Source organism: Amblyomma mixtum, chromosome 9, assembly GCF_055824585.1.
Source record: "Amblyomma mixtum isolate Tamu chromosome 9, ASM5582458v1, whole genome shotgun sequence".
Taxonomy (NCBI): domain Eukaryota; kingdom Metazoa; phylum Arthropoda; class Arachnida; order Ixodida; family Ixodidae; genus Amblyomma; species Amblyomma mixtum.
The window spans coordinates 31,585,057-31,601,061 of NC_143020.1; the positions used below are offsets into that span (position 1 = coordinate 31,585,057).

General features: G+C 54.6%; 1 pseudogene; it reads left to right on the forward strand.

The window, feature by feature from the left end:
* Positions 1 to 6,703: 6,703 nt before the first annotated feature.
* The window catches only part of LOC149328657 (acetylcholinesterase-1-like), a 34,699-nt pseudogene continuing 25,397 nt past the window's right edge, over positions 6,704 to 16,005 (forward strand).

The following is a 16,005-nucleotide window of genomic DNA, read 5'->3' on the forward strand; positions in this document are numbered from 1 at the left end:
TCTGGTTGTTCGGATGTTATGCATGAGCGGAGCTCAGCGTATCGCGCTGCAAGGGAGCGGACGTTCCATTGCAGGACTGTGGGAATGCGGGGTGCTGCCCGGCGACTAGCCATGTTGTTGGCTGTTTAGTGTAGGAGGGCCTGTCGCTTCCTCACAGATGCGGCGACCCTCGGAGCCCTCTGGCAGGAGCACGCTTAGTGCTCGCAGCGCGGCCTGCAGGCGCTCGATTAAGGCATCGCGTGCGTCCAGAGGGGAACCACCGGAGGTAGTGGGTGCGGGCCTCACTGGTGCGGTGCGGGAACCGGCCGGCTGCTTCTGAGGCCGGAGCTGCTGAGAAGGCTGCTGCCGCTGCTTGCTGTGGCCCACAACCTGCGCAATGCTGCGCTTGCTTGGTTGCTGCTGTGCAGCCTGCGGCGCCGTTTCTTCACGTACAACCGCGCGCACTGCCCGTCGTGAGAGAGGCACCTCTGACGAAGCAAAAATCGTGGCGACATGCCTCTCTCGTTGCCAGTGGGGGCATGAAGGGTCCGTGGCAGGGTGTCGGCCGCCGAAGTTTGAGCAGCGCGATTTTCCGCTGGTGCACGCTCCAGTGTCGTGTGGTGCACCGCAGCGGGCACAGCAGGCAGCAGCTCTGCAGGCCTCGGTGGCATGGCCCAGGCTGGAACAGCGGATACATTGCAGTGGGCGCGGGCGGCAGGGCCGGACAGCGGGGCGCCGCCTGTAAATGAACACATGCGGCGGCGGGATCGGCGCCGCAAATCGGAGAAGCAGCGTGCTTCCCGACAGCGACGCCGACGTCACTGCCACCGCCGACTCCACTGCGGCAAGCAGCTGGTCCGCTGAGCGGCGCGCGTCCACGCCGAACACGAGCCCACTGGACTGGTTGCGAGGAGCTGGCTCCCTGGCGCACACAGCCAGGCCACGGATGACAGTCGTGGCCAAAAGCGAGCCGAAGGTAGCTGCGCAGCCGGTGTCCACCGCCACCACATTCCTCCGCGTATTAACGCGAACCGCCAGCACGCCTGGGCGCGGGCCCAGCTCCTCAGCAATCTCCCAGCCCTGTTCCCTGCTTATGACCACGCCACGTTCCGCTGGCCGGAACAGGACCGTCCAGTGGAGCTCCTCATGGACCGCCACAGCAGCAGCAGCTCTCTGCAGGGCAGCCTTACGCCTTCGCTGTGCTCGGGTTGAAGCCTGGCGCCAGGGGATCAGGCCGGCGGCCTCCAGGGAGCATGAGGATGCCGGGGGGGGGGGGGGGGGGCGTGGCACTCGTTGCTGTCAGGCACGCTGGCAGCGTGCGCCGTGCTCCGTCTGAGAGCCGCAGCTGCGGCCTCTTGGTCACGTGCCGGGTTGGCTGGCTTCTGCTGCGCCGCGTCAGCCGATGTCGTCACCAGCCACTGGTCCCTCAGGGTGGGGGTTTGCGTTCCGGGAAGAGCAGGGAGAAAGCAGCCAGTACGGCAGACGCGCTGTTGTCCGCTGTCACCTCCCTGGCTCTTTGTCCTGTGATCGCTCCCTCTGGACGCGGAGGGGGAGGTGAGACAGGTGCAGTGAGCTGCAGCGCTTCGCGCTTGGCAGCAGATTTCTCGCCGCCGCTGCCTTTGTTCCCCTCTTCAGAGTGGGTGGAACGGCGCCGCTTGCGATGGGTGCTTTGATCCATGGCGTCGTCCCCCTCTGGCTCTTCTACGACTGTTCCCACCGCTGCCGGAATTTGGCCGCCGCCCTGTGGTGGCTGCTGGACCAGGCTGGCAATGGCGGCTTCCACGTGTTCGTCCGCGCGCGCCGCCATCGCAGCAGCACGTGGCGGAAGGGCCAAGGTGCGTAGCGTTGCCTTCACCGTCTCCGGAGTCAAGGCAGCGCGCTGTGTTGCGCGTTGCACGCACTCTATCCACCTCTCTAGCAGCGGAGATGATTCGAGAGACCGGTCGCGGCGTGCGCTCTGCGAACGAGGTCCGTCTGGCACAGTCCTTAGGCTTGCGCATTCCGCGGCCACGGGCCTCCTGGTGGGGCTCCATGGCCGGGGGCCACGGGAGGTGCTTATCCCAGGTCCAGGTCCGTTGCCTGCGGGTCGTACGTGCTGGCGATGCGGGCCCAACCCGAGTGCTGAAGGGCGTAGCTACGCCAGGCCGAAGTCGAAGGAGCGTCAAAAAACACGTTCGACTCGGTGAAAAGTCAGAACCGGTCTCCCCGCTGTTTTCCAATTCGTTTTTCAAATTCGTAAAACGGCAGTCTAGTAGTTCCGATTTTTTTGAGCGCCTCGACTCATTCCTCCTTGATCCTTACCCCACTTTTATAATCGGTGACTTCAATTTTGTTCTTAACATTGACCGTGACATCCGCGGACAGGGGTCACGGTCGCCGTTATTCCGGTTCCCCCGCGCTCCGCGATCCCGTGACTCAGTTCCGCTTGTCTGACGCGTGGGTGCAGCTTCACGGGAATGCCTTTGGAGCGAAGTGGGAGAGAGCATAGTCAGCCAGTCGGATAGACAGATTCTATTTTCCACCAGAGCTCGCTTCTCTTGTCGTCAGCTGCGAGGTTCTCGCGTTCCCTGCAGGCACGCCGGTGATTTCCGATCACCACCCCTTGTCAGTCAGGCTCGAGTTTGGTGAGGACACCCCACGTACTGTTACGTGGCGTATGGACACGAGCCTACAGGCAGACCCGGAAAGCCTGGAGTCGCTGCGTACGGGGTTGGCCGCATCGTGCAAGAGCTTCGTTGCAACTGATTCATGGGACACACTCAAGACTCGTTGGCAGGCAACTCTGGTGGCGGCCGGTCAGGACCGCGGACGCCGTGTAACGCATGCACTGAATGACACCCTCAAGCGCATCCGTATAGTGCAAAGGGGACCCCTTAACCTTTGCTATGAGCGATTACCTGTGCCTACTTAAAGCACGCTACCACGTGTTACTCTGCCAGTGATCACGGGCAGCTAGTCGCCCACAACAGCTCGGGCGGCCTATATCAGACCCGGCTGTGCTGCGACACGTACGCGCAGGCACGGCAGAGGAATTCGCTCCCGCTACTGTGCCTTTTGTGACCCTCCGAGACGGCACACAAAGCAGAACCACGTCCGACATCTGCACGATCTTCGCAAGCCAGTTCTCGGACCTGTTCTCGATGGTCAGTTGGATGCATCTTCAAGAAGGCCATGACGGACTTCTAGAAAGTTTTTTTGGAAACTTCCCACGTGTAGCAGCACCCTTGCATAAAAATCTTTGCGCACCAGCCACAAGCCAAGCGCTGCACGCCATCCTGCAAAGTATGAATGCATCGGCCCCCGGTACAGACGGCATTCCAACATGGTTTTATTCAACGTTTTCTACGAGATCCAAGGAGCGCTGCTGAGGATGGTCAATGGCTTCCTCGCGGATGGATTACTGCCAAACTCTTTCCGCGAATGCCGCATCATACTCATTCCGAAAGCGGGCGGTGACCCGTCCGACCCGCAAGCTTGGCGGCCCATAAATCTCTTAAACGCAGACTACAGAATCATCGCATCTTTAATAAACAGAAGAATGCGGACGGTTCTGCCTCACCTAATTCACCAGTCTCAAAACAGCAGCGTGCCTGACCGCTCTGTGTTTGATGCATTGGCACTCACAAGAGACCTGTTCACATTTGCCAGCAGGACGGGCTTCATCGGGTGCTTTGTTTCGCTCGATCAAGCGAAAGCATTCGATCGGGTGGAACACTCGTATCTGTTGGGGGTCCTCGAAGCCTTCGGATTCCTACCCCAAATTGTCAACTGGCTGCACTTACTCTACGCGGACCTGAATGCTCGTCTCTCCGTAAGCGGCCACCAGAGCGCTCCCTTCTCAGTCACCCGGGGCATAAGGTAAGGATGCCCTCTCTCCTCAACGCTCCTCGTGTTACGCCTGGATCCACTCATCCGGCATATTTTCGACAGCACATCCATACGCGGCTTCCCTCTGCCTGGCCAGGGCCAAATCAAAGTTTCGGCCTCCGCCGACGACGTGTCACTTTTCCTCAAGGACGAGGATAGCTATGCCGCTTTTTCGCGGCTGTCTCACGAGTACAAAATATCCGGGGCCCTATTCAACAGGAGAAAAAGCAAGGCGCTAAAGTTTGGCACCATCACACCGAACCTTGCGAGCGAGGTGGAGTGCGTGCAAGGAGTGAAGTCCTGGGTGTAGTTATTCCTCGCCAGCGGAGAAGTAGCCCACGAAACCTGGACTAACCTCCGCACGAACACTGAGAAACGCCTCTCGGTGGCGTCAACTTTCCACCTTTCAATAGCAGAGCGCAGCTATATAGTGAAGTTCACAGTCCTAGCCGCATGTTTCTTGGTCGCCCGCGTCGCAAATCCGCCGCGTACGTTTGCTCCCAGGCTAACCACGGCATGTGGCTCTTTCGTTTGGGCGGGGAAAACCGAACTTGTGTCACGGTTGTTCATGCGATTTCCATCGTACATGGGTCGGTTCAGTATACCTTGCATCCGCACAATGTGTAACGTGCTGGCCTTGCGAAGAGTACGAGATCTTGTACGCAACCCAGACTATCCCGGGAGAACACTCCTCGCATACTTTCTGGGTACAGAGCGTAACGTGTTTTTTACACAACACGTTGTTGGCCCTGCAGCCGAGCAGCCGCCATATTTTTCGTTAACGTGCGTCGCACACTGGCGTCGTTGACTGTCAGGGTGCCCGATCGGGATGTTGATGAAACCCCGCCCTCCAGGATGTGTGAAGCACTAACGGTCCCTGAGCTGACCCGCGAACAACTCCAGAAATCGAGACCGGCGCGCTGGCTCCAACTGGCCTCAGCTGCACTTCTTGCAGATGCCAGGGACTTCGGCTGGCTTCGAGGCTGGCGGGTCCTGCCCACAAGAGACCGCCTTGCGGCGTGGGGCGTGGCGCCCTCCGCCCGATGCCCGCAGTGCGGTCTCCTTGAAACTTGGCAGCATGCAATTTTTGAGTGTGTAGTTGCGCGCACCTTTTGGATACTAGTGGCACGCATGTTTTTAACCCGCCTGGAAGCTCGCTCTAGCTCGCCCCAAGTGTTTGCAAATATGCTCTTGTGTGTCGGCATGTTCGTTTTGTGGCGTCAGCGTGGAGTGGCTTCCTTAAATGGGCGTCCGCAAAGAACAATGTTTACAGTGTTGCAGCTCCTCCGCACGCGCCTCTTTGAGCAAGCATGCGTGGACGCTCCGTCAATGAGCGAGGCTGGCTTTTTGCGCAAATGGTCGACATACGTCATCGTCCTGCGCGGCGGTCGAGTGTCGGCCTCATTACTGCCCTACTGACGCGCTCAGTGCAGCGGTACTGCGCATGTGCTTGTATGATCAGACCTGTGAGTTCAGCCGTTTTGTTTTGTATTTTTGTTGCCATCGAAAAAAATAAACTTCTCTTTCCACGCTCGAGCTCGCCCAGACTCTGCAAAGTTTTTTTAGGCTCTGTCTTGCAGATAAGTTTCGACAACAAGTGCAGGCGGGCCCTGTATCCACTGCGACCCGGAGGTTCCGCAACCAGCCTCCCAGCCCAGGGGCCTTGCCTTTGCCGGTTTTCGGCCAAACGTCGTTTCCTTCGTGCAAACAGCATCCCAGTCGGCCGCCCGTGACGTCATGGGAGGCCCGGGACGAGCTGCCGCTCTGGTGTTCCGTGTGCCGCCCCCAAAGGCGCGCTGCTTCGTGCTCACAGTTACTTCCGACGCGACGGCTGACGACATCGTTGACGGCATCGAGTCGGTTGACGGCCTGAAAAGGCTAGAGAGCCTCCAGCACCATGGAGGCATGAGGTTCTGCGTCGCCGTGGCCTCGGCTGCGGCGGCGTAGTAGATGCTCGTGGAAGGCGCCTTCAACCTGAACGGCACCTCCGTCCCAGTAGCCTGCGCGGGTCCCGCCGTGGTCCACGTGACGGCTTTTCGTGTGCCGCTGTTCTTGGGAGACGCGGCGCTGGCAGCGGCACTGATGCATCGGCGGCGTTGTCCCTGAAACCAACTCCGCAGCTGGGGTTGACTCACTATCGAAAAGGTGAAACAGCTTATCCTACGGCAAGGTGCTGGAGATCAGCCATCCCGTCTCCAAGGGCCGTCGTCACGTCGCCAACGGGACGCTCGTGGTCCGGATGTAAATGAAGCAGGCGGTGCCGAACTTCCTGACCGTCCAGGGCCACCGCGTCATGTTTGACTACCGAGGCGACCGGAAGGTATGTTCCCGCTGCGGGCAGGGCAGCCATATCGGCGCGACGTGTCGAACGCCGTGGTGCGCTCGCTGCGAGGTGTTCGGCCACGACACGGCCGGATGCGGAGCGGTTTGCAGGCGCTGTGGTGGAAGCCACGCCACAGCGGACTGCCTGCGGCCACGGTCCTATGCGGCTGCCGCCGCCTCGAGGAGAGGCCCGGTCATGGACAACGTGGCCACAGAAATGCGGAGCACACCAGCCGTCCGGACGCCGGTTGCCGACGCGGACCCTACGACCAGCCACACGAGGGAGCCCGAGTCCGCCCCCGCGACGGAGGTGCCCGGGAAAGAGTAGCACGAGGGGCCACCTTCTAACGAGGTGGAGGCATTCACTGCAGTTTTCGCCGAGCCCTTGCCACCGCCTCCAGGCACAGAGACCTACGACACCGTAAGCAGCGGCGACGAGTCGAGCATGACGTCGGACGACCTGGAGGAGTTACCGGACAGAGGCGCGCCACATCGCCCGACAGGCGACTTGACGTGCGGGCAGGCGTCAGGGCCGATGTCTCCTCGAGGTGCGGAAGACGCGCGATTCCCGTCACCAGCTAGCCACACCCTCCCGTCGGCGACCCTGGCGTCGGCGTCGGCTTCAGCTGGGAGCGTCGCCAAGACCACGCAGCAAGCGGTGAGCGAGGCCAGAAGCGCCGACGACCCAGAAAAGATGGACATTATCAGACCTGACTATAAACATGCCCACCATCAATCATGGGAACCGAAGGGCCCCATAACGAACGTTCTTGTAAAGAAAATGCAGCGCGCGTCAAGCGCCGACCATGGCACCGCTCTTTATGTTGTTTACGTTGTATGGTATGCCGTTGGTGCTCTTGCAGTCATGGCGGTTATGCATCGCCTCTCCCTGAATGTTCGGGGATTTCAATCCGCTGACAGACAGAGAGAGGTGATGCACTTTGTCAGGGCTAGGGGCATCGACATCCTGTTTTTACAGGCATGCAATTTCCCTACTTCACTTGATCTGCTGAATTTCACCACCAGGTTTTTGTTTTTGCTTATTTTTTGTTGACTGATTCTCATATCTGTGGTGTTGGCATCGTTTTTATAAACCCCTGCCTATGAGCGATTATCTCAGCCTACTTATAGCACGCTACCACGTGTCACTCTGCCAGTCATCAAGGGCAGCTAGTCGCGCACACCAGCTCGGGCGGCCTATACCAGACCCGGCTGTACTACGACAGTAGGCGCAGTCACGGCAGAGGAATTCGCTCCCGTTACTGTGCCATTTGTAGCACTCCCAGACGGCACACAAAGCAAAACCACGTCCGGTATCAGCACCATCTGCGAAAGCCACTTCTCGGACCTGCTCTCTACAGGCATCTGGCTACATCTTCAAGAAGGCTATGACGGGCTTCTACAAAGGTCTTTTTGAAAACTTGCCATGTGTAGAAGAAGAGCTGCATAAAAACCTTTGCGCACCAGCCAGAAGCCAAGAGCTGCATGCGACCTTGCAAAGTATGAATGCAGCCTCGGCCCCCGGTCTAGACGGCATTCCAACCAGTTTTTATTAAACTTTTGTTTACGAGATCCAAGAAGCGCTGCTGAAGATGGTCAACGGCTTCCTCGGGGATGGATTACGGCCCAACGCTTTCCGCGAATACCGCATTATACTCATCCAAAAGCAGGCGGTGACCCCTCCAACCCCCAAGCATGGCGGCCCGTAAGCCTCTTAAACGCAGACTACAAAATCGTCGCCTCATTATTCAACAGAAGAATGCGGACGGCTCGGCCTGACCTAATTAACCCGGCTCAAACCAGCAGCGTGCCTGACCGCTCTGTGTATGCTGCATTGGCGCTCACAAGAGACCTGTTCAGATTTGCCAGCAGGACGGGCTTCATCGGGTGATTTGTTTCGCTCGACCAGGCGAAAGCATTCGAACCGTTGGAACACTCTTCGAGTGTTCAGGTCTGCGTAAAGTAAGCGCAGCCTGTTGACAATTTGCGGTTAGATACGAGTGTTCTAACCGTTCGAATGCTTTCGCCTGCTTTCAAATGCTTTTCGCTCGTCTATCCGTAAACGGATAGACGAGCCTAAGGTAAGGATGCCCTCTCTCCTCAACGCTCCTCGTGTTACGCCTGGATCCACTCATCCGGCATATTTTCGACAGCACATCCATACGCGGCTTCCCTCTGCCTGGATAGGGCCAAATCAAAGTTTCGGCCTACTCCGACGACGTGTCGCTTTTTGTCAAAGACGAGGATAGCTACGCCGCTTTTTCGCTGCTATTTCACGAGTATAGTGAGATATCCGGGGCCCTATTGAACAGGAGAAAAAGAAAGGCGCTAAGGATTGGCACCTTCAAACTGAACCTTGCGGGTGAGGTGGAGTGGGTGCAGGGAGTGAAAGTCCTGCGAATAGTATTCGCAAGCAGAGAATTAGCCCGCGAAACCTGGACTAACCTCCGCACGAACGCTGAGAGACGCCTCTCGGTGGCGTCAACTTTCCGCCTTTCGATGGCAGAGCGCAGCTATATAGTGAATTCCATTGTCCTATCCGCATGTTCTCTTGTCGACCGCGTCGGTAATCCACCGCGCACGTTAGCATGCAGGCTAAGCACGGCTTGTGGCTCTTTCGTTTGGGGTGGCAAAACCTAACTTGTGTCACGGTTGTTCATTCGCCATCCGTGGTACATGGGTGGGTTCAGTATACCTTGCAACCGCACGATGTGTAATGTGCTTGCCTTGCGAGGAGTACGCTATCTTGTGTGCAACCCAGACTATCCCGGGAGAACACTCCTCGCATACATCTGGGTAAAGCGCGTAACGTGTTTTTTTCGCAACACGTGGTTGGGCGTACAGCCGAGCAGCCGCCCGAATTTTTCGTTAACGTGTTACGCACACTGGCGTCGTTGACTGCCAGCGTGCACGATCTGGATATTGATGAAACACCGCCCTCCAGGATATGTGTGGCACTAACAGTCGCTCAGCTGACCCGTGAACAACTCCAGAAAACGAGACGGGCGCGCTGGCGCCAACTGACCTTAGCTGCACTTCCTGCAGATATCAAGGACTTCAGCTGGTTGCGAGTCTGGCGGGTCCTGCCCTCCAGAGACCGCCTTGCGGCATGGGGCGTGGCGCCCTCCGCCTGATGCCCGCAATGCGCTCTCTTAGAAACATTGCAGCACCCAATGTTCGACTGTGTAGTGACGCGCACCTTTTGGATACTGGTGTCACGCATGTTTGTAACCCGCCTGGAAGCTCGCTCTAGCTCGCCCCAAGTGTTTGCAAATATGCTCTTGTGTGTCGGCATGTTCGTTTTGTGGCGGCAGCGGGGAGTGGCTTCCTTAAATGGGCGTCCGCTAAGAACAATGTGTCCAATGTTGCAGGGCCGGCGAACGCGCCTCTTTGAGCAAGCATGCGTGGACGCACTCTCAATGAGCGAGGCAGAGGTTTTGCGCAAATGGTCGCCATACTTCATCGTCCCGCGCGGCGGTCGAGTGTCGGCCTTATTACTGCCCTACTGACGTGCTCAGTGATGCGTCATTGCGCATGTGTTTGGATGTTTAGACCACTGAGTTCAACAGTTATGTTTTGTATTTTTGTTGACATCGAACAAAATAAACTTCTCTTTCCATGCCGCTGCCGTGCTGTTTAGTTCTTTTGCGGGCGCAGGTCAGCCCAAATTAACAGCTTCGTTAGAAGGTTTTTTTTACGGACAAAGCCATACCTGCTACGAAGCATTAACGTGCCGGTGTCATCGCCTGCATAGGCACTAGAGACATCAAAACTGTCGAAAGCATCGTCGAGGGGAACACCCAATTACTCCTGGATCGAGGGCTGGGCGTCGCAAGGGGAGTCGCCGAAATTCGAAATGGCTAAGCCCAGGTGCTGCTAACCAACGTGAGCGAAGAATACCGGCATATAAACAAAGATAAGACGGTTGCTTTTCGAAACGACATCAGAGACATATTTGCAGACATTAGAGACATATTCCCTAGCTGACCAGCCCGTAAAACCATCTGACCAAGGCCATCAACCAACGTTTATTATCAACCCAGCTTTACCCCGGAGCAGACAAGACCAAATACGCAGTCTCCTTCAAAGGCACGGCGATTGCTTCTCATCAGAATCAAATATACCACCAACCCGGCTTGCCAACCACCGCATTGTAACATACGAACACGCCCGACCACTGCGGAAGAGCCCCTACCGCGTATCGCTTCTAGAGCACAAAGCTATCCGCAAGCAAGTTGAGGAAATGCCTCGTGACGACGTGATCCAGCCATCGAGGAGACCCTGGGAAGCACCAGCCATTCTAATGAAAAATAAAGGCGGCACCCATCCCTTTTTCGTCGACTACCGCCGCCTGAGGAGCATTACGAAGATGGATGGTGGCTACCACCTCCCCCGCATTCACGACACATTGGATCGGCTGTGCAACGCTAAGTACTTCTCATCGATGGAGAGAAGAGCGGCTACCGGCAAATTGAAGTCGACGAAAGAGATCGCGAGAATACTGCATTCATCACGCCAGACGGACTCTTCGAGTTCAGGTTGATGCCATTCGGCCTCTGCTCTGACCCAGCGACGTTCCAGCGAGTAATGAATATGGTGCTCGCATGCTTGAAGTAGAAAATATGTCTAGTCTACTTAGATGACGTCGTTGTCTTCTCCTCAAGCTTTGAAGACCACCTCAGAAGGCTTCGGATAATACTGGAAACAATCGTCTTCAGGCCTAACACTGAAACCAGAGAAGTGCCACTTCGCCTTCGAGGAGCTGCTGTTCCTTGGTCACGTTGTAAGCAAGGATGGAGTTCGCCCAGAGCCTCAGAAGACGGCTGCGATCGCAGAGTTTCCACAGTCTAATGACAAGAAAGCTATACGCAGATTCCTTGGATTGTGCGCTTATTACCAGCGATTCGTCAAGAACTTTTCGCGCATCGCTGAACCTTTGACCCAACTTACTAAGGCTGACGTGCCTTGGGAAAGGATGGGAAACGCCGCAAATGGAAGCTTTCAAAGAACTTACGCTCCACTTAGAGTCCCATCCCATGCTTGGGCATTTTGATGAAAACACCGAAACCGAAATTCATACCGATGCAAGCAGTGTGGGCTTAGGAGCGGTCCTCGTCCAGAAAAATGGCAGGCAGGAGAAAGTTATCGCGCAAGCAAGCCGTTCACTGTCAAAAGCCGAAGCCAACTATTGGAAGACCGAGAAAGAATGTCTCGCCATTATTTGGCCACATCGAAATTTCACCACCCACTGTATGGACGACCATTCAAGGTTGTGAGCGATTACCATGCTGTCTCCTGGATAGCCAATTTGAAAGATCCCTCCGGCCGCCTTGTTCGTTGGAGCCTGCGTCTTCAAGTTTTAGACATAACTGTAGTCTACGAATGTGGCCGATAGCATTCCGATGCAGATTGTTTGTCGCGATCCGCCGTCGACGCAGCACCCGAAGAGGAAGACGACGATGCTTTCTTAGGACCGGTAAGCGCCAGCAGATTCGCGCAGCAGCAGCGCTCGTATCCTGAGTTTACCATTCCTCGAGGCTTAGTGAGAGAGAACGCCCTCTCATCCCCTCAGCTGCTATCTCACTACAGTGGCACCTCCCCTGCATGCTCCCTGTGCGGCGACCCTCACGCCACACTCTCCCACATCCTTTTCGGCTGCCCTGCTGATGCTCCCCCGCAGGGACAACCCGCCCTATCAAGCTGGGAGGACTCGCAGGTCGTGCTCTCGTCTCTGGACCCTCCATCGCAGCTGGCTGCGGTGCTTCGGGGTGCCGACGTCATGAACAAACACCACATGAACGTTCCGACATAGAGTGGGACGTGCGGTGGTCCAGGGACCCAAGGGGGGTCTAAGCACACTTGCGATAAAAAAGTTTCTCTCTCTCTCTCTCTCTCTCTCTCTCTCGAGGCTTAGTGCGACGTGGTTTACAATTCTCAGAGCATATGCCAGCTCTTCCCTGCAAAATGCTCCTGGACAACAACTTGTAGGCATTTCGCAGCCTTAGTGCGCCGCAGCCTAAAAGATATGTAAATTTTGCTCATTGATCCTCTTATGCGACGCGTATGTATCCCATCTTGACCTAGTTTTAACATCTATTCATTTTTTTCCTATTGAGGAGATCAGATGCCTTGTGAAATGCTGCAATCAGTTTTCTGCTTTTACTACCTACAAAAGGGGCTCCTGGGGCAGGCCAGATCAGTGAACTTGACAGACCCATGCTGCGGTTAAAAATGGTGCGGAAGCTTTAAAACAAGCACAAATCTTTAGAAGTTGCAGTATTTATCGCCGCAAAAAACAAAACCAATACAAATCCAGCTCAAATGAAAAAAATACCGGATTTATACTTGTGCACTGAATAGTCACCAGTCGCTGTGCTTGGTCAAGCACCCTGAACGCAGGTGCCGTATTTCCGGCAAACATTCGGAGTTGGGCTTTCATGAGCTAGCCAGTTCCACCGCGCTATTCATTTCATGAGGATGTCAGCAGTTTTAGGCCTGATTTCGTTTTTTGCTGCCTTCATTCTTATTGCCTGGTTTAATCTCGAAGAAACACCGTGTAATGCTGAACACGCTGATGAAAGTAATCCCGTGGTTTCTATAGCTGCTGGTAAAATACGCGGCGCAACACACACGGCCGTACATGGCATCAGTGTCCACGCCTTCACCGGAATCCCCTTCGCCCAGCCACCGATAGGAGACCTGCGTTACAAGAAGCCACAACCGTTGAAGCCCTGGGGCAATAACGAGCGCGACGCCACACAGACGCCACCCTCTTGCATGCAGATCAGCGTATTCGAGCCCAGACACCTATCCTGGGTTCCGTACGGTGAGTATTCGAGTAACCCTTGCAACATTTGATACATGGTGTTTATGATTTCTTAGAAGAAAGGTAGTTGCTTCCCAGAAAAGCGTGCTTTATGCATGACCCATTATTAAGGGCACAATTTTTGTTTCCTGATAATGGAGTTTTGCACTGATCGCTTATTCAATTCGCATGTTTTGAATTTTATATGTCACGGTTACTGGTTTATCAAGTAGAGTGGATGGGAGACAAAACAAATTTGGCGTAAAATATAGTAGCGAAACACGATCCATTGCAGAACAATTACGATTGCAATTCATGGAGCAGGAAGGTATTCTAATGTCATCGTAGACAGCTTAAAAATAACAGAAATAAGAGGGGACATTACCCCCGTATTCACAAATGTTCCTTTCCTTAAAGCGTTAAGTGGGCCTTCGGCAAGGACGGCCTAAGTTGAAACGTAAGATAAGGCTGAAGTCAGCCTCAAAAACCAACCTTACGCGATTTTAAGGGCGCCTTACGGAAAGGGGCTCCTAACCGAAAATGTTGGTGATATGGGAGCGAGGCTACTCGCGTTTTTATGTTGGAATCATCTGGAGATACACGTATAATTTATTCCTACGACAAAAAGTGAATAAAAATGTCTCCTAGCACGCTTGCAAGTAACCATCAGAGATTTTAGGCAAACAATTTTCCAATTTTGACATTTTTTCTTCTTTTGCAGGCCACCCTGTAGTATAGCCGTCACAATAATGTGCTTGTTAATTTCACGTCGGCCGCCTCTTTTGCGAGTGTTTGCATCTCGACGTCGGTTCGACAATCATGTTCGACAATCGAGTTACAATCCGGGAAACTGTCGGCTGGGACACATTTACAAGGTCTCCGGACGCTGACCAATTCCGAATCGCCCTCAGCTGCGGCATCGATGAAAAACAGTTAGGCTTAGCGACGACTAGGGCAGCCAGGGAGAAACGATTGCCGGGGGGCAGCGCAGTTCGTCGCTCGGCAGTTCGTCGCTCGGCGTGTCCGCGGGCGGCGTCGTTGCCGAAAGCTCGACTGTCTCGCTGATTGGTTCAGCGGCTTGCGTCTGGCAGTCGCAAGGCTGGAAAATCGAGCAGCGAGCAACTTGCCTGCGCGTCGTCCGCCACTTCTTTCGTGAACGGTAGGGACAGACTCACTGGCTCTCCGAAGACCGCGGCCGCATAGTCGCGTGTTCACGGAGAGTGGACCATCCTGTACATACGCTTTGGTTTTGGTTTTACATTACGGCCTTCGTACTACCTCCTTTTTGTTTCGCCGAGACGGCGTCTGTCAACGCGGAGATCGCGCCTCGCGCAACTCCTGTCGCACTCGAACACGAAGCTAGCAGGGCGTCCGCTCCGGCGGCGCGCCTAGTTTCCGCGGCTCGCCGCTGCGGCGCTGGCATCGCGCTCCCGAGGGAGCACTGGCATTCCAATCGCAAAATGGGAGGTGGCAAATCTACGCGCTCCGACGCGCTCCGTATGCAATCCGACGGAGCGGTCTCGATCTGCCATTGGAATTCAGCATCACTGAAGTCGTCATCGTAGCACGCCGCCATGTTGAATTGTGGTAAGGAGCAGTTAAAGGTGCCTGGGTTGGCACCTTAAATGGCTCCCTTTACCTGAATTTTAAGTTGGGCTAAAGGGGACCGTTAAGGGTAAGGTCTGTTTCTGAAACGCGTTAAGGAGTAGAAAAGTGAAGGGGCGCTAAAGGTAAAGGCAAGTGTGGTTTGTGAATACGGGGGTTACGCCCCACCTTAAGGGTATGACGCGATAGCTTTAAGGATTTTAGCATATGTTTGTCATTCTACTCTTAACAATCATAATCCGCTGCAGTCCTCATACCACTCCTGGCGAAGGGCACAGCGGTTAAGCGTTGCGCCATTGCCCTTCGATGGCAGGCGACGGCACCGTGCCACTCGTGCGACCAAGGTTTCTCTTGTCGACCAACCACTAGCGAACAATCACCTGCCACGGTGCGCTGTTTGCTGACAATTAGTTGGGCAGGTTGTGACGACGCCACTAGGTAACGGCACCTACGTGCCCCACCGGCCCCTAGGTTCCTTTTCATAATCATTTATTAACCCTTAAATGTCCCGTTAGGGCCACTACATAAGGGGGGGGGGGGGGGGTACTGGGGTGTTCAGCAGTCATACATGAGTATAAATGTAAAAGGAATGTAGAAATACTGAAAAATATAGAAACTATAAAATACAGAATACAAAAAAAGTAGAACAAGACGAAAAAAGACAAGAGTAACAAGTTCAAAAAATCAAGTTATGACAGAGTGTGGCATAAATATAAACAAAAACAGATTACAACTTTGGAAGTACAACAGGCTGGTCAGTTTGCAGGGCTTGGAAGCTGACATAGGGTGCAGGAAAAATTATTTGTCGTGGAGGTGGTCGATTAGGAGCTGTCTGAATCTGGAAGGATTAGACTCAATGACAATGTGTTCGGGGAGGTTATTCCAGCTTTCTATCTCACTGGGAAGGAAGGATTTATTGAAAGAATTGGTGGAGCCGTGCAAACGCTGTATGCTTAAGGAGTTAAATAAACAACGAGATGATCGTACCGGAGCTCGTAGAAGGTTTTGGGGAATTTTGTGGTTTGGGAATTTGTGGTTTGGGAAGGTTTGGGAATTTTTTGTGGTTTTTATTCTTGCGGCCAACGACGCCAACAGCGACGTCAAATTTTCTGCGACTCGAGCTCCTTAACTCAGCCGCATTTAAAGAGGCAAAGATACCCGTATGTATTCACTAAAATTGCCTTTATTGCTATCAAAACGTAGACTGAGCGGCCGCTCTCACCACATTACTACTGTTTTGCAACGAGTAAACAATAAGCATGGTAGTCACTGATGCGAGCGACTATGATATTCATGTTTCACGGTTCAAATCACATACCCTCAACGTGAACCCGCATAGCGCCAATAAAAATCAGTTGAATCTAGTATCATTCATCGGTGGGCCTATTTTCGCAGAGTCTAATTAAAGAATCTGCAAATGAGTCCTT